Source organism: Carcharodon carcharias, chromosome 1, assembly GCF_017639515.1.
Source record: "Carcharodon carcharias isolate sCarCar2 chromosome 1, sCarCar2.pri, whole genome shotgun sequence".
Classification (NCBI taxonomy): domain Eukaryota; kingdom Metazoa; phylum Chordata; class Chondrichthyes; order Lamniformes; family Lamnidae; genus Carcharodon; species Carcharodon carcharias.
Window position 1 is genome coordinate 45,727,413 of NC_054467.1, and position 22,700 is coordinate 45,750,112.

The 22,700-nt window shown below is 42.5% G+C and overlaps 2 protein-coding genes across 6 annotated transcripts in view; one reads left to right on the top strand and one right to left on the bottom strand.

The window, feature by feature from the left end:
* The window catches only part of idua (alpha-L-iduronidase), a 325,106-nt gene that overhangs the window by 248,238 nt on the left and 54,168 nt on the right, over nt 1–22,700 (bottom strand). The gene's annotated exons all lie outside the window — the stretch shown is intronic.
* The window catches only part of LOC121283949 (sulfate transporter-like), a 73,155-nt gene that overhangs the window by 28,759 nt on the left and 21,696 nt on the right, over nt 1–22,700 (top strand). The gene's annotated exons all lie outside the window — the stretch shown is intronic.

A 22,700-nucleotide genomic window follows, 5' to 3' on the forward strand; every position in this document is an offset into this window, starting at 1 on the left:
CAGATGCTAGCACCTCAGTGGGAATTAGATCTCCAGCTGATGTCCCGGGGCGCAAGGGTGAAGGCACTTCATATTCGCCTGGGTGTGGGCAGAGACAGAGAGTGCCCATGGCGCCAGCAGTTGGAGGGCTGCAGAGGACCAGGCAGATGATCGGTCGGTGACTGATGATGTGCATCTGGAGTCATCTGTGAGGCAGCAAACGCTGGAAGTGCAGCAGGGTCTGCGGGAAGATCTGGTGAAGATACATGAGGCTATGCGTGGCATGGTCTCTGTGCTGAAGGAGTCCACATGGAGCATTACCGATGCAATGAGCCTCATGGTTGAGCGCCACGCTTCCTCCATGGAGAGAGTGCCGACTCTTGAGGAGAGGCTCCTCCTGGACAGCAATCAGGGCTTCCTGAGGTTGCACATGGACCCGCAAGACCTCACAGCGGCATTGGCCTCAGCTGGTCAGTGCCAGTGTGGGAGATGGTTTGGGCACCAAGTATCCCAGCTCGGTGCCCATCCATCTATGGTGAACAGGGAGGTCCGAAGCGACCTCACGTCGGCACAGCAGCTGCCTGTCGTCTGCAAGCTCCTCTCAGGGCACTCCAGATGAGGGCAGCAGCTCTTCCGCCCCATTGCCACTGGCCGTGGCATCCGATGAGGCTGTGGTGACTGGAGAGATGACAGCCATGGAACCGGCCACTCACTCCCAGGTGGGGCCATCAAAGGCTCCACGGGCCAGAGGACGGCCGCCAAGGTCATCGAGGCCAACAGGACTGCACAGTGAGCAGGCTGTCTCAGATGCCAGTGTCAGTGAGGGGGGACCACCTAGACATAGCACCAGTAAGTGTAAACTTAAGGTACCTTAGGCACACCATGGGTTTTTCACTGGTGCTTTTATGTTACCCTGCTATTAGTTTATGACCACTTGGTGTGATGTGCAACACCTTTGTAATTTTTTTTTCTGAACTTCATTTTGTGAAATCATTACATTTTGATATGTAAGCATGACTCAGGGTGACACCTTTCTTCTGCAGGTGGACAGTTACCCATGATGTTATGAGCGAGTTGTGTGACATTGAGCTTTATTGACAAGGCCCTTAGTTAATGTTCCTATCCAGGCAGATTTTGTACTCAGGTATCGAGTATGGAGCCTGCAACCCTGGCTTGCATTGGAGGTTCATCTGTGGTATGCTAGCTGAAGGCCCTTTGGATTAAAGCCTCCTGGGTGTCCCTGCCTCCCTGGAGTACGCCTGGGTCAGCGTCTACCCCCTCAGCATTTCTCTTGTGCATGCTCATCCTCGGACTCACCGCTGGACTCATCGTGTGCAGCCGGTGCAACTGCTTCCACATCTTCATCCACTGCATTGCCCCTTTCCAGCGCAAGATTGTGGAGAGCGTAGCATGCAACCACTATGAGCGACCCACGATCTGGAAGATATTAGAGTGTGCCCCCTAAATGGTCCAGGCATCGGAAGTGCATCTTGAGAAGAACGATGGTTCCCTCTACCGCAGCCCTTGTGCAGGCATGGCTCCCCTATTGTATTGCTGCTCGGCCTCTGTTCTTGGATGGCGGAGAGGCATCGTGAGCCACCTTTTGAGGGGATAGCCCTTGTCACCAGGCAGCCATCCATCCAGCTGGGCTGGAGCATTGAAGAGCTTCGGCACTTGGGAGTGTCTAAGGATGTAAATGCTGTGGGAGCTGCCTGGGTACCTTGCATAGATTTGTAGAATCAGCATCCTGTGGTCACACACTATCTGCACGTTCAAGGAGTGGAAGCCCTTCCTGTTGTTGAAGGCACCCGGCTCACCTGCTGGTGCCTTGATGGCCACAGTCAATTGCACCCTTGACGCGGGTGAAGCCAGCAAACGCTGCGAATACTCTGGCTCACTCTGTCTGTCTGGCCTCATCCGAGCAGTAGTGGATGAAAGTCAATTCACGCTTGAACAGAACGTCTGTCACCTGCTTGACACAAGTATGGACAGCTGACTGGGAGACTCCGCAAAGATCACCCACCAACCCCTGAAAAGAGCCGGAGGCATAGAAGTTGAGGGCAGCCGTGACCTTCAGCGCCACTGGCATGGGGTGTCCACCCACAGTTGGCACCAATCTCAGGGTCTATCATCTGACAGGTGGGGGTGACTGTCTCCCTTGAGATGGAGCCTCCTTCGGCACTGCACCTCAGACATATTGAGGTAGCTGCTTCGCTGCCTGTATACCCTGGCAGCAGGATAGCAACATTTTCTGTGGCCCCTTCTGCCTTGAACTTCCTGTTGGCCCTGCGCCCCTTGTGCCTGCGCCTGTCCTCCCAAAGGTGGGATCCCCTGGAGGCTTAAAGTGGACTCCTAGCCTCCTCCCCCTCCTGGCCCTCCCTTCCGCCGCAGAGGAGGTGCCTCCAATGGATAGCACAACTCCCATTCCGAGACTAAGGGAAGGCTTCCTGAAACCTGCAGTCCCCAAAAATGATATTTATTGTAGAGTCCTGACCTGAGGACCTGAAGGCTGTTATTCCTGTCCAAGCAGCTGTGAAGAGTTTTGAAGTAGTGCTGCTCACAGAGGCAAGTATCAGCAACTTTCACAATTAAATATCTGACAAATAACACTCGTGACCCCACTCACCCCTTTTATCCTGCACGTGGATGAAGTTTATACAAATGTCTCCCATCCGCAACCGTGCGACGACCTGAAGATCGCACAGGCCCCGAAAAATAACAGACAATTGCTGCCTCAAGGGCCTTATGTGGGTGATTCATTAATGGCAGGTGTGGATCAGAAGACATTGCGCGCCCGCCCACCTAAATATTCTGATGGTACACGGTGACGTCAGGACGCTCGCCCGATGTCACTGCGCGTCATTTTACGTGTCGGTGTGTGGGGCCTGCCCCTGCACGCCAACGAGAAAATTCTGGTTTTGTTTTGTTCCTTGATAATTTAACTTCGTAGTTCCTCTGTCAGATTTGTTTTTTTGAATACTTTTCTAATTTCTTCGTATTTTGCTTGTCATGCTCCTACCTTCTTGTGTATGATTTTTCCTTACCCTTAATTTTTCCTTTTGTCTTGATCCATCCATGGAGACTCATTAGTTTTAGCTTATTCTTGTTTTTTGTTATTTAGCTTATTGCTGCTTTACAAGCAGCCCTCAGACTTATAACATAAATGAAAACTGTGTCGTAAGTTGAAATGACATAAGTCAGAACCCAGTTTCCCATATTTAGCGGATTTTTTTTTTCCTGGACACTGTTTGACACCATTTTAAATGTTTCCCAACTGCTGTTCTACATCATTACTTGCCAATATTGTTGTCCGTTTTATTTTCCCAAGTTCCAATCTCAGTCTCTCAATATTAGCTTTGCTCTAATCTTCGTCATACTCAGTTATTAACTTAAAGCAAATATGATTCCTACTGTCCAGATATCCCCCTATATTTACTTGTTTTACCAGCTCTAGCTTATTTCCCCATTATAAGATCCATCAATAAATCCTCCCTTTTTGGGCATCTTACATATTAGGTTAGAAATAAGTCTTGTACACATTGTAGGAACTCCAGTCCCTTATCCTCTCTACCTACCTCCCCTGACTAATTAATATCAGGGTAGTTGAAATAGCACATAATTACTGCTCCATAATTTTTATTCTTTTTCCCAATTTTTATTTAAGGCTGAGTTAGATAGATTCTTGATTGACAAGGAAGTCAAAGGATATAGGGGTGGGAAAAAAGTGGAGCTGAGGTCACAATCAGATTAGCCATGATCTTATTGAATGGTAAAGCAGGTTTGATGGGCCAAATGGCCTACTTCTGCTCCTAATTTGTATGTCTGTATGTTCCATAAAATCATGTTGACTCTGCTTGATTTTATTATGATTTTCTAAATGTGCTGTCATTACCTCCTTAATAATGCATTCTAGCAATTTCCCTATGAGAGATGTTAGACCATCTTGCCTAGAGTTTCCTGCTTTGTGTTTCCCTCCTTTCTTGAATAGAGGTATCACATTTACAATTTTCCAATCCACTGGGACCTTTCCAAAATCTAGGGAATTTGAAAGGTCACAACCAATGCATCTAATATCTCTGCAACTACTTCTTTTAGGGTCCTAGGATGAAAGGATGGGACTTGTCAGCCTTTAGTTCTAATTGTTTTCCAATACCTTTCCCCTAGCGATTAAGAGTTTTTTTCAAGTATTCTTGAGAAGTTTCTTGTGTCTTGTACAGTAAAGACAGATGCAAAAAACCTGTTCAACTCTTCCGCCCATTATTAATTCCCCAGTCTCACCCTCTTAAGGGTTGACAAAGAAATAAGCAACTGAAAAGGAAATAGACAGTTACATTTAAACCTTGAATCTGTCAGTCAAAAATAAACAATGCTCCGAAACGATCATATTTGAGACCAAGTATAAGACTGCAACATGTCTCCTGGGAAAAAAAAAATCATCAGCTGAATTTTGTCCCCTACCTGGAAGTCCCATTGCTGGGACCAAAAGTAGGTGGTGGCCTATTCTGACACGAGGCAGGACCCTGGATGATATATTGCCAGCAGTGACCAAGGCTGCTGTCCTATCAAATATGGTGATCTGTCCACTCCCCCCTCCCCACCCCCACCATGAGCTGCTGGCCCAATCAGAGGGCTAGGAGCCTCAGTGACAACACTGGTGGCAGTGTCCTCAAAAAAATGTCAGTATCTCTGGGAAGCCAGGGCTATCAGTGTTGGCAGGGGGAGCTGTGCTGCGTGTCATGAAGCACCGGTAGCACTATTGTCGCAATGGCAGCCGCTGCTGCTAGGAGAGCTCCTCCATGGGCCATGGAGTGCCCACAAAGGAGAGTTCCCTCCCAACAGGAACCTGCTGTCTGGCCGTCAAATTTCACCCAGTGGTCTCCCTACACGACAGTGGGCCATGCAGGAAAAATGCCTGCAGAGGCATGAACTAAATAGGGAAAACGAAGGGGGCATACATGTAGCTACATAAGTATTGACATAGATTAGATGTCAGGAGGTTTTTCATTAGATAGAGGGTTATCAATTCTTGGGAGTATGTTAACAGCTTATATGGGGGGATGTAAATCTGCTGCAACCATTCAAACTAAAGCTGGGCAAATTTCATACCATGGCTAGCGCTACTGGGCGGAATCTTCCATTCTCAGCGGGTATCCCACTCGTTGTCTTAAAAAGCAGCAAGACACCTGCACTGACCCCGAGGAGGAAGGCAATCTTTTACCACGACCCAGTTAAATGGGCAGCCGCGGGCCTTCCATCAGACTGAGGACCGCAGAAGATGACTTCCTGCCCACCAATAGTTGCCAGTGAATCAGAGGCCGGTCCGTTAAGCGCAGCCAACAATCAGAGGCTGAGAACTCTTGCGCTTAGCAGTACCATGGAGGAGGCTGTGTCTGCTGCTGAAACAACACCACCCACTCAGAGTCCCAGGATTGAAGAGCAACCCAGGAAAAAAGTAAGTGCTTTGCAGGGGTGTTGGGGTGGGCCACAGAGGTCGGCAACAAGGTCAGAGGGGTGGCTGTCAGTGCCCACCCCTCTGCCCTATGTCCATGCCCATGATCATGCACAGTTTAGTGCAGATCAAGGGACACCCCCTCCCCCACAATCTTACCAGTAATGCAGGCCGCATGCCAGCAGGCCCACCTGGAGCTAGGAAGATTGCAGTGGAAGCGGGAAGAGGTCCTTAAGTGGTCGTTAATTGGACAATTAAGGGACTCAAGTGGAAGTGGAGCAGGAAGATCAACCATGGGCTTTCTTGCCCAGAACTTACTTCCACTGGACGCTGGAAAGTGACAGATATCAGTTCCGATGCCAACCTGCCAAATTCTCAGGACCGCCCACATCTTTCCCTAACTCCTGTGCAGGCAGACGATTCTGGTCACTACATGCAAAAGATAAGTAGGACATTGGTCATGCAACATAATTGTCACATCGACCTCCTGAACTTGTTTCCATTACCTTACTAGATCAAAGAGTAATTTCCCACATATTTTTTCCTGGGCAGAATTTTCCCCCCATCGGGGGGGAAGTTCAGGAGTGGGCGCACACAGGCGTGCCTCCGATCAGCTAAGTGCTGCCACAGGGAGATCTGTCACAATGTCACATGAGTTGGGTAATGTCCATCACTTTTAGTTAAACTTAGATTTGATTTTTAAAAACCTACATGAAACCTCATCCCGCCCGTGGATGAGGTTTCATACTTTCTCTGAAGCCCGCCAGGGCTCCCGGCCTGCATGCCAGCCTTAAGGTTGGACAGGCAGGTCCTTTAACTACTGCAATTACTTTTTAAACGGCCTCAATTGGCCGTTGACAGGTCGGTGGGCGCACAGCTGATTCGGCTGAGCCCCCGCAGACCTGAAAATTGAAATGATGCAGAGTGACATCGGGAGTTCCGCCCAACATCATCCCGCGTCATTTCATGCGTCGGCAAGCGGGCCCCACCGCCCGCTCAGGAAATCCTGCCCCCTGAATTGGCCTAGGGATTTAACTTTTTTCTCTCTCCCAGGAAATAACATGACTGCTAATGGAAGGATACTTGGCAGTCATGTCCTTAGTTGCATCACAACTGTTTGGGACTGATTCAACCAGTTTTTTTTTCTCCTTTTACATTTCATATGTTTTTCAATTGATCCAGTCAGATATTCAAGTACATTCAGCCATTGTCCTCATAAATTTGTACATGAACTCCTCCATGAACATCATCATTCAGTCAAGTTCATACAATTGCCTATTCAATTGATATACTTTATTGAGCAATCACCAACTCTGATGCAATAACTTACCATGTTACAAAGGAAATTTGAACCCGAGTTAGATCCACCCTGTTTTACAGACATTCTCTCATTCCTAAAGCTATATTAAAATAGCTGACAGGTATTAGTAGTCTGAACCACATGTCACACTTCAAGAGTCTGATCCCAGGATCAGACTGACAATATACATAGCTTTGTAAAGAACAAGACAGTAAACATAACCTTGCAAAATTACCTTGAAACTCTTTTCTTTAAAAGGTATCCAATTGTAGATTCAACAATAGTAGTTCTCATTACAATGCGCAAAAATATAACAGTGGAAGAAATATCACAATCCATACAGTGTGCAGCAGTTCCTTTCTTGAAATGTGGTTAATCCAGTCGCCCTAAACTATAAGCAAAGACTTTTTAAAAAAATACTTTTTATACCAATTTCACCATAATTATAGGCCGTTTTGTGTTACAGCCTTGCACTCACACAAAACGGGTTTTAAACTACCCAGAATTATTTAATGTGGGAAAAGATTATTTCTGATAAATTTTCATTTCCATGCTCTTTCTCTTCCCTACATGATCACTATTTTGAAATTAAGATACATCATAACTTGTCCTACACCAACATTCTTTATCAGGCCAAAACAATTATAAATTCTCTTAACCTCTTTTCCAGAAGGTGAATTTTAAGGTAGATAAATGTAATGGAGCTGGGCATATGCATGTTTAATAAACAAATCTTGTGTTATAATTTGTTATCAAACCAGGAAGAGGTAAATATTTGGTTTACCCCCACCACCCCCCTACCCCCGAAATGCTTCATTTTGCATTGAAAAATTCTAACTTAACTTATCAATTTATTCTTCCAAGTTCTTTCTACCATCAGAGAACAAACAAAAAGGAACATCGTACTGCACTCCAGTTGTGGTCTGACCAAGGCACTTTATAAATTTAGTGACACTTGTAGGGACTTAATTTGTGATAAATCTTTGTTGTTGTGTTTATTTCAATCTCACATCATTTAGACATGATGAATAATGAGTCAACACTACTTGTTCTTCTCAAACTATCACTTGGCAAGTTCTGCCTTCAGCAGCGTAGACATGACTCACTCCCATTTCCAACATTCAATACTTTACATTGATCAACACTAAACTTTATTTGCCATTGTTTATGCACGTTGCAAATCCTGTCAAGCTCTCTTCTCGAGATCTTACTTGCTCCTGCTCCTTGTTTGGTGACATCAGCAAACTTTCCTTGCATTTTATTTCTTCACCAATAAAGCCAAGGGTGACACATGCTTTTTGAACATTCTTAACCTGTACTGCTCACCAAGGTTTTTCTGTTTCTTCACGTCCCTCAAAATTGTACTGTTTACTTCATATTGTCTCCTCTTATTCTTCCTACCAAAATGTATCACTGCAATTTGTCTACCCATTTCACCAATCTGTGTCTTCCTGACGTCTGTTATTGTCCTCATCATAATTAACTACATTTCCGAGTTTTGTGTCATCTGTAAACCTTGAAATTATGCCCTGAATACCCAAGTCCAATCATTAATCTATATTAAAAAGAGCAGTAGTCCTAAAACCGACCACTGCAAAACGATATCACTCCCTGCAGTTTGAAAAACATCCATTCAACAATTCTCTCTGATTTCCACTTAATTCCATTGGCTTTAATTTTTCAAATTGGTCAATGGTGTGGTATTTTATCAAATGCCTTTTGAAAGTCTATGCACACAACATGAACCACACTACTCTCATCCACCGTCTACAATGCTTCATCAAAGACCTCAATTAAGTTAGTCAAAACTATTTCCCTTCAACAAATCTGTGAGATTTTCATTTATTAGTCCACACTCTCCAAATGTCAATTAAGTTTGTCTCAGATTATGGTCTCTAAAAGATTCTCTACCCCTGACTTCAAGCTGACTGGCCTGTACTTGCTGGGTTTATTCCCCTCCTCTTTTAAAACATAAGTATAGTATTTGCAATCTTCCAGTCCTTTGGCACCACCTCCACATCCAAAGAGGATTGAAGATTGCATTCAGAGCTTCCACAATTTCCACCTTTACTTCCCTCAATAACCTAGGATACAACCCATCCTGACATATCTACTTGAGGACTGTCAATCTTTTAAGTATTTCCTCTTTATCTATTTGCATCATACTGCTACTACCTCCTTCTTTCCTCCTCTTACCTCCCCAGTCCCTCCTCACAATTGTTTAATTACTGTTCTGTCCACAATTTTTGATTTCATTCCAGCTAGGCTCACTGAAATTAGCCCTCATCCAGTTAAGTATTTTTACTCTTAGGTATGGAATAGGTATGAAACCACTATTTTAAACCTGGTGATGTGATCACTGTTCCCCAAATGCTCTTCTACTGAAACAGGCTTCACTTTCCCCACTTTGCTCCTCAGAACTAGATCCAGAACTGCTTCCTTCCTCTTTGGGGTGGAAACAGATTGATCCAGAAAGTTCCCTTATACACATCTCAGTAATTCCTCATTTTTTTGCCCTTTACACTATTATCCCAAACTATATTAGGATAATTGAATTCACTTGTTAAGACTATTCTGTAGTTCTTGCATCTATCTGTAAGTTGCCTGAAAATTTGCTGCCCTATCTTCTCCCCACTATTTGCTGGCCCATGTATACACCCAGCAGTATAACAGCTTCTTTACTGTTCCTTCATTGTAACCAAATAGATTCTGTCTTTGATGCCTAAACTGCATCTACTCTCTCCAGTGCTATAATAGTTTATTTGATTAATACTACCAAACGCTCCTGACATTTTATTTTTCCTTCCCTACCTTTCTGAATACTTTGTAGCCTGGAATATTAAGTTTCCAATCCTCCTCTTCTTTAAGCCAGGTCTCTTTTTTGTTTATATCTTAGTCCTATATGGTGCTGACTTGTACCTTGAGTTCAACAACCTTACGTATCACGCTGCTTTCATTTACACAGATGCAATCCAAACCCATTTTAGGTTGTCTCACATTTGGTCCCTTTCTGATTCTCCCTATTTCTGAATAATTCATAACTCTGCTGCTATTTATTTATCTTTTTTAGTTCTCCGTGAACTTTGTTTCTCCTCTCTAATGTTTCATCCTGATGCCAAAGTTGTTTAAATCCTCACCCACATCAGGTTAACCTTCCCAGGAAGACATTGTTCCCAGCTCTGTGGAGGTGCAGAATTTCCACTTTGAAAAGATCCTTCCTGCTCAAAAATTAGTTCCAAAGTCACAGGAATCTGAAGTGCTTCCTACTACACCATTTTTACAGTCATGCTTTAACCTGTCTTATCCTATCATTCCTATAGTCTAGTTGCTGGTTAAAACTACAAAATTTCAAGCTTGCATTTCTGTATGTTCTGTTGAGCATTTGCTGATCAATACTAAAAGTTTTTTTTTACATATACAATAAGAGAAAGATTGTGGTTAAGGGCAATGTGAACCTTTAAAGACAGATGTAGGGGTTACTGTAATTTAAAATAAGGAAATGACAAACTTGCTAAATAATTATCTTGTTTCTCTCTTCACTTTAGAGGATGAGGATAAAATACTAGGGATACAAGGAAAACTAAAAATCGAGGAAGGGGAGGAACTTACTAGATTTTATATAAGTTAGTAAATGGTAATGTATAAAATAATAAGACTGAAGACAGACAAATTTCCAGGACCTGTCTGCTTCCATCCCAGGGTATTTAAAGTAGGTGACAAACTTGTAGCTGTTTTTGTCATGATCTTCCAAAACTTTCTTGATTCAGGAATTCTCCTATTGGATTGGAAAATTTCAGTTGTCACTATTATTTAAGAAGGTTGGGAGAAGTAAATCAGGAAATTACAGACTTAATATTCTAGCATCTGTAGTGATGAGATTACAGGAATCTGTTATTAAAGACAGAGCCAATAAAATTAGACAAATATGATCTGATCAGAGAGCCAGCATGGATTTATATAGGATAGGTCATGTCTAATGAACCTGGTTGATTTTTGTGAGATCATTAATGTGGGATGCCTATGGATATTATTTACATGGACATTCAATAAAGTTCTACATAGAAGCTATTAGGTAAAAATGATGCACATAGAACTGTAGGCAAACTTTTGAGGTGAAGAATTCGTTAGGAGGTGGGAGAACGAGTGTAGGGCTGATGAATATATATACCCCATTTGGCAGGATATGACTAGTGAACTGGAAAAATGAGGTTGTCTTATATGTCCTGCTGACTTATGTTCCACGGTTTACAGTACTTCTGGCTAAAATCTGAGGAACATATAGAAATATAAAAAAATTGCGGCACAGAAGGAAGCCATTTAACCCATCATGTCTTTCAATCACAAAAGCACCCATCAGCCATTACTTTGTGCTTCCTGCCACTGAGCCAAACTTGGATTCAAGTTACCACTTTCCCTTGGATCCCACAATATTTTTTTTAATTTTCTGACCATTCTGTCATGTGGAACCTTGTCAAAAACCTTGTTTAAACCCATGCAGACCACATCAAACATGCTATCCTTATCGACCCTTCGCATTACCCCTCGAAAAATTCAATCAAGTTGGTCAGGCTTAATCTTTGCTTAACAAATCCACACTGCCTGTTCCTAAACCCTAAATGATGTAATAAATAATGCTCAACGCCTTCTATTTCAGGTGACTCTTCTGCCAGGCAGCTCTGTTTTATCAGTTAGCATGATCCTCTTTCAAACCTCCTTACCCCCTCCAATCGGATCATTTCATTCTTGATTATCTGTGATGTTCCAAACAAGGTTAATGAACATCTCGGGTCATCTTTGCATGTTTAGAACTCTAAATTGCAGCTCCCACACCACTATAGGATTTTTAAATGGCAACTTGTTTCCAGTCTGAAACTTCCAACACACCACCCATCCCTTGCTGTCTATATCAATTCAAACTAATATTTTAGTCTTGTGAGTTAGTCTGAGACATTGTCAAATGCTTTCCTGAAATTTGGACAGATAAGATCCCTTGCCTTATCCTTATTTACCTAATATATAATCAAATGATCAGGCACAACTTGTGCCTTCTGAAAACATGGTGATTATCTTTAAATCAGATTTTGACTTTCCTGATGATCCCCTCATCTAAGTCTTTTCCCAGAATCACAGTAATAACACATTAAGCATGTTAACTGCCCTTTTGTGAAAGAAGTTAAATCTGAGCTCTTGATCCCCAGCCTCTCAGATTCTTTCTTTGTTTTCTTGGGCCCTTCCTGAATTATCTTCATTAGTACCATTATAGAGACTGGACCATGTCAATTCTAATGGGACACTGAACCAAAAACCATCTTTCAGACATGAGGAAAAACTTTTTCTCATAGCAAGTGGCTATGATCTGGAATGCACTGCCTGAGTCTTGTGATGGGGGCAGGTTCAATCGGCATTCAAGAGGGAATTGGATTGTTAACTGTAAAGGAAGAATGTGCAGGGCTACAGGTAGAAGATGAGGAAGTGGCACTAGGTAAATTGCTCCTATGGGGAGCTGGCACACACACAACAGCCCAAATTACCTCCTTCTATGTTCTAACAATTTTGTAATTCTGTGAATTTGACTGATCTGCTTTGCATTTCTAGCATTTTCTGCTCTCAGGATTTGCAGCAATTATATTTTTTTCTTTTAATCCAATTGGAGATTTCGACTAATTCCTCCTGGCCTTGTGCTTGCATAGTACAGGCAGGTTCCATGGATTTTTAACAATAACACTTACTGGAAAACAATGCATTTTTGCATGGTACATGCTTTAAGTGCTGCAATACTCAGAAAATAAATCTTTATTTGCTTAAATGGAAACATAATGGGTAATTCCTCAGTAACACATACATGTTTAAACACTATACAAATGATTAACATTGAGCAAATTACAAACAAAATGAGAAAAAGGTGTGTGTCAGAAAGATTGTCTTCTATATAAACAATATTGCCTCGAAATGGAAAAATGTTCTCATCACATTGTAATTTGTTACCTCTAAAAGGCTAGATTTGCATTTAGCTATGCTAAATATTTACTAATTACTTAGTTACCAGAAACACATATTTAGTTTTACACTACCATAGATACTCACATGTAAGACAACCCACATCTAAAATAATCCCTCAAAAATTCATGACCTTCTTAAAAGCTGGGATTCAACATTACAAAGACAAAACCTACCAAAATTACCACCGGTCACAAATACATTTTCTATTCTCCCTCGTTTCCACTAATGCATTGCTATTAGCTGCTTCTGTCAGCTACTGTTACGCTGTTTGCTGTGATATTTAAATGGAAACTTTCCCTCCCAATGTTAGTCCTGGCTTCTCCTACTGACTTAAATGCATTCTCCTTGTTCCTGCTGCTTCATAGCCATGATGGAAAGGGACAAAGAAAAATTAAAGGTTACAACTAGAAGAGAGCCAATTTCAATGATTTGAGAAAGGATCCAGCATAGGTGGACTGGAATCAAAGAGTGGCTAAGGAAACGGTAAATGGGAAAGAGTGGCTTTTCAAGTCAGATATAATTTGAGTATAAACCAAACATACTGCCATAAAGTACAAAATAGCACATTCAAAGCCAGAGCTCCCAAGGTGACAAAGAAAATAAAGGTTAAAATAAAATCCAAAAGTTTTTTAATAAACATATAGAAAGTAAAAGGATTGTTAAAGGAATGGAGGAGTCAATTGGAGACAAGAAAATAAAATCTTCTTTATGAGGCAGAGACATGTCTGAGTTACTGAATGTATATCTTGCCTTTGACTCCACAAAAGAAGATGATAAAGTTAATGTCGTAGTACAGGGGGCTTGAGTAGTGAAATTGAACAGGATAAAAATAGAATGGAGGTGCTAAATATGTTGGCATCCCTCAAAGTTAACAAGTCACTCTGTCCAGATGGAATACATCCTTGGTTGCTGAGGAAAGCAAGATTGAAGATAGTGGAAGTTCTGACCACAATCTTTATGTCCTCTTGGATCTAGCGATGGTGCCAAGAAACTTAAGGATTGCGGATGTTACACCCTTGTTCAAAAATATTGAGAGGGATAAACCTGGTGACTATAGGCCAGTCAGTTTAACATTAGTGGTGGAAAAACTACTAGAGACCATTGTCAACGACAAAATTAATTCTTACTTGGAGATACATAGGTTAACAAGGAACAGCCAACACAGATTTGCTAAAGGCAAATGGTGACTACTTAAACTGACTGGAGTTCTTGGAATAGTATCAAGAGGGTTGACACAGAGAGGGTTGACAAATGCAGTGCAATAAATGTTATATATATGCACTTTCAAAATATGTTTGATAAAATACAACATAAGAGGCTTACTTAGAAAATAGAAATGTATGGGAATAAAGGGACAGTAGCAACTTGAGTATGCAACTAGCTAAGAAATATAAGGCAGGAAGTAATGGCGAATGGATGGCTTTTTCTGACTGGAGAGAGGTGCGCAGTAGGGTATCACAGGAGTCAGCATTAGGACATTGCTTCTCCTATTATAGATAAATGACTTACTTGGGCCAGGATTTTCCGGTCCTCAGGTGGACTCGGCGAGGGTGAGTGGGAGCGGCTGTGAAACAGACTGCCGCCCGCGATCGGGCCCCAGCCAACACTGCTGGGGGTGGGGGGAGGTGGTTGAGTGCAGAAGTTCGCACAGGTGCGCGCAGTAAAAGCTCCCTGAGGCACAGAGCTGCCTCAGGGAGCTGAAGATTTTTGAAATAAAAATTAAAGAACTTAAAAATGTTAAAAACATGTCCCCTTATGTGGCTCTGTCATATGAGCAGGGACATGTTAGAAATTAGTTTGAATATTTTTTTAAATCACTGATCAAAACCTCATCCCGCCCGTGGATGAGGTTTCGCAAAAAATCCAAAGACTGCCCAGTCGATTTGCCCGCCCACCAACCATAAGGTTGGCCAGGCAGTGAAAAATTTATTTTAATTATGACTTTACTGGCCTTAATAGGCCACTTAATTGTCGGTGGGCATGCTACCGATTCCCGTGCACACCCACCGACCGAAATATCGTGCAAGTGCGCAATGATGTTGGGACTCTCACCCGATGTCATCGCGCGTCATTTTATGCTCATTCAGCTCGGGCACAAGCCCACCCAACGAGCAAAATATTCTGCCCTTGGATACAGGGAGTACAGTTTTAAAGTTTGCGGATGATACAAAGCTTCGCAATGTAGTGAATAAGGAGGAGGATATTAGCAGATTTCAGGAGGACTTAGCTAGGCTGGTCAAATAACTGCCAAATGGGAGTTGCTAGATATGAAATAATGCACTTTGGGAGGAACAATACGGAAAGGAAGTATAATCTAAATTATACAATATTGAGGGGGGGTGCAAAAGCAGAGACCTGAGTGCACATATTCATAAATCCTTGAAGATAGAAGGGCAAGTTGATAAGGTAGTTAAGAAAGCGTTTGAGGTAACTGGCTTTAAAAATAGGGGCATTGAATGCAACAACATGAAAGACATGCTAAATCTTTACAAATATGTGGTTAGGCTTCAGCTGGAGTATTGTGGCAATTTGGGCACCACACATTAGGAAAGAAGTCAAAGTCTTGAAGCGTGTACAGTGGAGATTTACCAAAATGGTACCAAAAATGCGGAAATTCAGTAATGTGGAGACTGTGGGGAAGCTGAGATTGCTCTCCTTACAGCTGAGTAGTCAAAGAGAAGTATTTCCCCTCAGAAATTATGTGAGCTTTTGACAGAGCAAGCAGGGAAATAGTGTTTCTGGCAAGTGGGTCAGTAATTAGAGACCACAGATTTAAAATAATTGTAAAAGAGCTATTGGGTAAATAAGAAATATTTTCACTCGGGGGTTTATTAAGATCAAGAACACTATCTGAAAGGATTGTGGAATCAGATTCTAGGAACTGTCAAAAAGTAATTGGACATGTAACTGAAGATGACTAGTCTGCAGGGTCATGGGGAAAAAGGCAGGACAGTTTGTTCAAAGACCCAGCACAGAAATGCTGGGCTAAATGGCCTCTCTCTGTGTTGTAAGATTCTATGATTCTAAGCAACAAGTGCAGCCTGAATAGGGCACAATCTTTGACATTTAAACTCAACTTGATTTGACAATATAACACAGGTCATACTTGTTTATTGCCATCTCAAACTGTATAGACATGGTGACTGGGTTTTCTGCTTAAGGGTTCACCAATCTGTGATTTCCCATGCCCCCACTGTTCATTTTAATGATTGAAACATTTTGGGATGGAAAACATACAAACTGAAAACCATGTCCCATAAGTGTTGACTCATACAACCCTAGGTCTCTTTCAACTTGTTGCTCATCAAATTCTATCAGATAGTGTTTGATTTTCAATATGGAGTACCTTGCTGTACTTAATTTCAGTCACCACCAATTATTCCAAGGGCAAACCCTGACAAACTATTATTTTCAAGACCATACTGGTTTCCTCAGTTCACTACCCACCTAGCTTGGTACCTAAATTTAAATAACTTGCATTGAGACTCCAATTTCATGTAATTTAATATTGGAAGATGTTCCAGTATTCGCCCATGGAGAATACCATGTCTTCAAGTAAGTCCGAGATCAGTCAAGTTCTGCTTCTTTGAAAGTAATGTTGACTGTCATTCGTTTGGTTGTTTTCATTAAGTGTTTCTGATTTTTGGTTCCACTAGTTTTCCAATTATTGAGGTCAGGGTAATAGGCCAGTATTTGCAAGGTATGGTTTGATCATCTTTCTTCAATATGGGATCTATATTGTCTGTTTGTTGCTTTATTTTTTATTGTCATAGTTGAATTAGTAAATTAAATAGCTAAACTTCAGCCCCCTCTTGTGGGCAACGGTTTGCTCTAATAAAAAAGCTACACTAAAAGCAGAGAAGGAACATTACCCACAAATGCCCCATACGTGGATGTGATTTAAATACTGTGACATTGACATTGTTTGTAATGTATACATGTGGTTCCAAAAGAATATCAAATTTCCAATAACTTTACCAACATCCTTAATCTGCTGCTTAATAGAAGTTTTTAATTATACCAATACCATATGGTTATTAATATATTCCTGCCCAAGCACCTTGAAAACAAAATGTTCAAAAATTACATGAATTTAAACTCTTGAAATCCAACTTTTCAATCACACACCTATCTATACAAGTTGTAAATAATTAAGTACATTTGTACCCTGGACTTTGTACAATTATTTTACAAGTGTAGTTTATGGAAAAGATAAATCTAACTACATTAAAAACCTTAAAATTGACAGATTATCCTTATCGACTTTCAGTTTCAATGGATTTTAATATGAATAATCTACTGCAATAAAAAAAATCTGTAATTTACTAAATCACTCACTATTTAAGAAAGAATACTTCCCTCAAACTGATGCACCAATGTAAACAATGTTTTGCATTTTTTCAATTGCAAGGTGCAGCATGAGCTTCAAATGTTTTAAGAACTAGCATTAATCGAGTTATATATTTACAAATAAGCAACAATGTTTGATGTGTGAGTGGCCCAAATCACAGAAAAACTCTAAATACTCTCAGTTTTGGAACTAAGCATCAAAAAATAGATTAACTGTTGAATTTCACTGGGCACAGTTTGGCTGCCACATTTACTTAGATAACAGTGATTGGACGTCAAAAGTAATTCATTGGATATGAACATTCTGCGGATGCAATAAATAACGACCTATTTAACTGCAAGTTCTATATTTGTCGAACAATTGGTACTAAAGTCCTCATGTTGCTGTGCTAAACTTTGATGACAGCTATAATTAACTAGTTTATGGTTTGTTAATGTTTGATAATCAGTGACGGTCTAAACTTTAAAACTGACTTCACATTTCTTCTAAACAGAATATGTTGCTGAAGAAATTGTTTTACTTAATCATGACTGAACATTGGTCTAACAGCTCATCAGTAACTTTGGCCAGTTGTTGCATTGCATCTTGTAAACGGTGCATACTGCAGTGCACTCTGCTGCAAATAAGTACGGTTTAATATAGTTCATCATTAATTATTGCAAAACTATGTAGCAACTGCATATGTGCTTGAATTTCCCCTAGGCCTGAATTTTTCCCGCGTCGGGTGGGCTCGGCGGGAGCAGTCATGGAGCTATCCGCCGCCCACAATCAGCTCTGCACAGCCATTTTACACGGACAGGCCAATTAAGGCCCACCCAGCATTATATGCGAGCGGTGGCAGTGCTACCTATGCAGGCAGGGGGAGGAGGGAGACTTGGGTCCAGCACTCCTTCGCACATACGCACGAAAGAGCACTTCAATCTCCCTGAGGCATGGAGCCATAAGGTTGGACTGGCAGTGTAAACTTGAAATGAATTGCTTCGTTAATGGCCTTAATAGGCCTTTCAATTGTCGGCGGGCGTGCAGCTGACTCCAGTGCGCATCCGCCGAATGAAATATCGTGAGACAGCGCGATGACATTGGGACACATGCCCGACGTCATCGCACGTCATTTTACACTCCAGCGTGTCAGGCCCACCCCCGCACACCGATTGTAAAATCCTGGCCCTAATCTTATAAGGAGAAGGTTTTTTAAAGATCATATATAACATTTCTGGCATCAGTTAGAATTTTTGTAATAAAATTTTTTATGCCTAGTGCGTGCATTGAGTTTTCGTTTATAGCTGTCTATATTCTGACTGTTGATTCTCTTTGTTTAAAACTAGAAACTGCTGTTGCTGATATTAGCATTCCTCCACCTGCTAATTCTATGTAAGTGTTGACCATTTAAAATAAACAAGTTAAGTCCTATGTTAAAATACAGAACGTGGGCATCGCTGGCACTTATTGTCCATTGCTAATTGCCCATGAGGAGGTGGTGATGAGCTGCCTTCTTAAGTATTGACAATTATGCAGCAAAGATACTCTGACAGTGCTGAAGGATAGGGAGTTCCAGGGTTTTGGCCCTGCGATAATGAAAGAATGGCAAAATATTTCCAAGTCAGGATGGTGTGTGACTAAGTGGGGAATCTAGAGCTGGTGGTGTACCCATGAACCTACTGCCCTTGTCCTTCTAAGTGGCGGGGGTGCTATAGAAGAAATCTTGGTCAGTTGTTGCATTACATCTTATATATGGTGCATACTACAGTGCACCAACAGTGGAGAAAGTGAATAATAAAGGTGTTGGGCAAGCTGCATTGTCCCAGGTTTTTTTTTATTCATTTATGGGATGTGGGCATCGCTGGCTAGGCCAGCATTTATTCGCCATCCCTAACTGCTATTGAGGAAGTGGTAGTGTGTTGCCTTCTTGAACCACTGCAGTCCATGTGGTGTAGGTACACCCACAGTGCTGTTGGGGAGGGAGTTCTAGGATTTTGACCCAGCGACAGTGAAGGGACAACAATATAGTTCAAAGTCAGAATGGTGCGTGGCTTCAAGGGGAACTTCTAGGTGGTGGTGTTCCATGTGTCTGCTGCCCTTGTCCTTCTAGATGGTAGTGGTCATGGGTTTAGAAGTTGCTGCCTAAGGAGCCTTGGTGAGTTCCTGTGATGCACCTTGTACATGGTACATACTGCTGTCACAGTTTGTCAGTGGTGGAGGGAGTGAATGTTTTTGGAAGGAGTGCCGATCAAGTGGGCTGCTTTGTCCTGGATGGTGCTGAGCTTCTTCAGTGTTGTTGGAGCTGCACTCTCCAGGCAAGTGGAGAGTATTCCATCACACTCCTGGCTTCTGCCTTGTAGATGGTGGACAGGCTTTGGGGAGTCAGGGGCTGAATTACTCAACGCAGGATTCCTAGCCACTGACTGTTCTTGTAGCCACAGTATTTATATTATTATCCCAGTTCAGTTTTTGGTCAATGGCAACCCTTAGGATGTTGACAGTGGGGGATTCAGCGATGGTAATGCAACTGAATGTCATGGGGTGATGGTTAGATTCCCTCTTGTTGGAGATGGTCATTACCTGGCGCTTGTGCAGCATGAATGTTACTTGCTACTTGTCAGCCCAAACCTGGATATTGTCCAGGCCTGCTGCGGTTGGACATGGACTGCTTCAGTATCTGAAAAGTTGCGAATGGTGCTGAACATTGTGCAAACATCAGCAAAAATTCCCACTTCTGATCTTATGATGGAAGGAAGGTCATTGATGAAGCAGCTGAAGATGGTTGGGCGGAGGGCACTACCCTGAGGAACTTTTTCAGTGATGTCCTGGAACTGAGATGATTGACTTCCAGCCACCATAACCATCTTCCTTTGTGCTAGGTATGGATCCAACCAGTGGAGAGTTTTCCCCAATTCCCATTGACTCCAGTTTTGCAAGGGCTTCTTGATGCCACACTCAGTCAAATGCTGCCTTGATGTCAAGGGCAGTCATGCTCACCTCTCCTCTGAACTTCAGCTCTTTTGTGTATGTTTGGACCAAGGCTGAAATGAGTTCAGGAGCTGAGTGATCCTGGCGTAACCCAAACTGAGCGTCAGCAGGTTATTGCTAAGCAAGTACCATTTGATAGCACTGTTAATGACCCCTTCCATCACTTTACACATATGGGAGCATGGGCTTTATAGTTAGTATAAATGAGTATAAAAGCAAAAAAGTTATGCTAAACCTTTTATAAATCACTGCCTAGATTTCAGCTGGAGTATTGTGTCCAATTCTGGGCACCACACTTAAGGAAAGATGTCAAGGCCTAAGAGAGACTGAAGAGATTTACTAAAATGATACCAGAGATGCAGGACTTCAGTTGTGTGTAGAGACTAGAAAAGCTGGGCTCATTCACCTTAGATCAGGAGATTGGTTCCACCAGGACTGCTCAGCTTCTGACCTTATTACAGTTTGGTACAAACATGGACAAAAGAGCTGAACTCCAGAGGTGAGGTGAGAGTGACAGCCCTTGACATCAAGGCAGCATTTGACCAAATGTGGCACAAAGGAGCCCAAGCAAAACTGAAGTCAATGGGAATCAGGGGGAAAACTCACCACTGATTGGAGTCATACCTAGCAGAAAGAAAGATGGTTGTGGTTGTTGCAGATCAGTCATCTCAGCCCCAGGACATTGGTGCAGGAGTCCCTCAGGGTAGTGTCCTTCTGCTGCTTCACCGATGACCTTCCCTCCATCATAAGATCAGAAGAGGGGTTGTTCGCTGATGATTGCACAATGTTCAGCACCATTCACGACTCCTCAGATACTGAAGCAGTCCATGTCCAAATGCAGCAAGACCTGGACAATATCCAGACTTGGGCTGATATTGTGGCAAGCAACATTTGCACCACACAAGTGCCAGGCAAATGACCAGAGAGAATTAACCATCTTCCCTTGATATTCAATGGCATTACCATCATTGAATCTCCCGCTTTCAACATCCTGGGGGTTACATTGACCAGAAATTGAACTGGACCAGCCATATAAATACTGTGGCAACAAGAGCAGGTCAGAGACTTAGAATTCTGCGCCAGGTAATTCATCTCCTGACTCTCCAAAGCTTGTCAACCATCTACAAGGCACAAGTTAGGAATGTGATGGAATACTCTCCACTTATCTGAATGAGTAAAGCTCTGTCCTGCAATCAAGAAACTCAATACTATCCAGGACAAAGCAGCCTACTTGATTGGCACCTTATCAATCACAATAAACATTCAATCCCTCCACCATCAATGCACAGTAGCAGCAGTGTGTACCATCTACAAGATATACTGCAGCAACTCATCAAGGTTCCTTTGACAGCACTTTCCAAACCCACAACCTCTATCACCTAGAAAGATAAAGGCAGCCAATGCACAGGAACATCTCCAACTGCAAGTTCCCCTCCAAGCCACACACCATCCTGATTTGGAACTATATAGCCATTCCTTTACTGTCACTGGGTCAAAATCCTGAAACTCCCTTCCTAACAGCACTGTGGGTGTACCTATACCACATAGACTGCAGCAGATCAAGAAGGCAGCTCACCATCACCTTCTTCTCAAGAGCAATTAGGGATGGGCAATAAATCCTGGCCTAGTCAGCTATGCCCACATCCCATGAACAAATACATGAAAAAAAATCAGAGAACATTAAGGGAAGATTTAATACCACTGATCAAAATTATGAGTGTTTTGATAGAGTACACGAGGAGAAGCTGTTTCAACTGGCAGGGTAGTTGCTAACCAGAGGACACAGATTTAAGGTAATTAGCAAAATGAATCAGAAGGGATATGAAATTTTAATATGAGGCAGTAAATGATTCGGAATTCACTGCCTGAAAGGGTGGTCGAAGCCGATTCAACAACAACTTTGAAAAGGGCATTGGATAAATACTCGAAAAGTAAAGGTCTGTAGGTTTATGAAGAATGAGTAGGGCACTGGGACTACTTGGACAGTTCTTTCAAAGACCACCTTTGAGCTGAATGGCCTCCAGCACTTGATAGCCTTACCGAACAAAAATCTATCTTTCTCAGTTTCGAAAGCTCCAATTTATTCCTACTTAAGGGCCTCATCCCGCCATTCAACCAGCGGCAGGTGGGGCAACTACCACATGGGGACCCCAAAAAGCTGGTCCCAGAGGGTCCCTCATTCAAAAGCACTCACCGCCTGATCAAAGGACCCGGCTTCGGGAAGGGGGTTTCCTACTGAGAGCCACCCCTTGCCCTTTCTTCTGACCACCCCTAGCCAGCAACCATCTCTTCGAGCCCCATCCCGCCCTCACTCGCCTGTGTCCTGGTCTCTTACTTTTTCTTCTTCTTTCATATGGCTTTAGGAGCAGAAGCTGTCCTCACAGTTTTAATATCAAGTTCCCTAAACAGTCCAATGTTGGGGAGCTGGGGAGCAAGGGTAACTCCAGGATGTCACCTTCAAATCTGAATGAGGGGAAAGATGTTATTAGGTTTGTTCAGGTTTCCACAGTCGCAGCCAGATGAGGTTTTGAGGTGCCACTTGTACATCAGGTGGCGACATTGGCCATATCTAGTCCACATTTTACTGAGGGTTGGCCACATGCTCTGGGGAGATTGAAGCCAGGTTGCTGAGATGTTGGGTCAGGGACAATGTG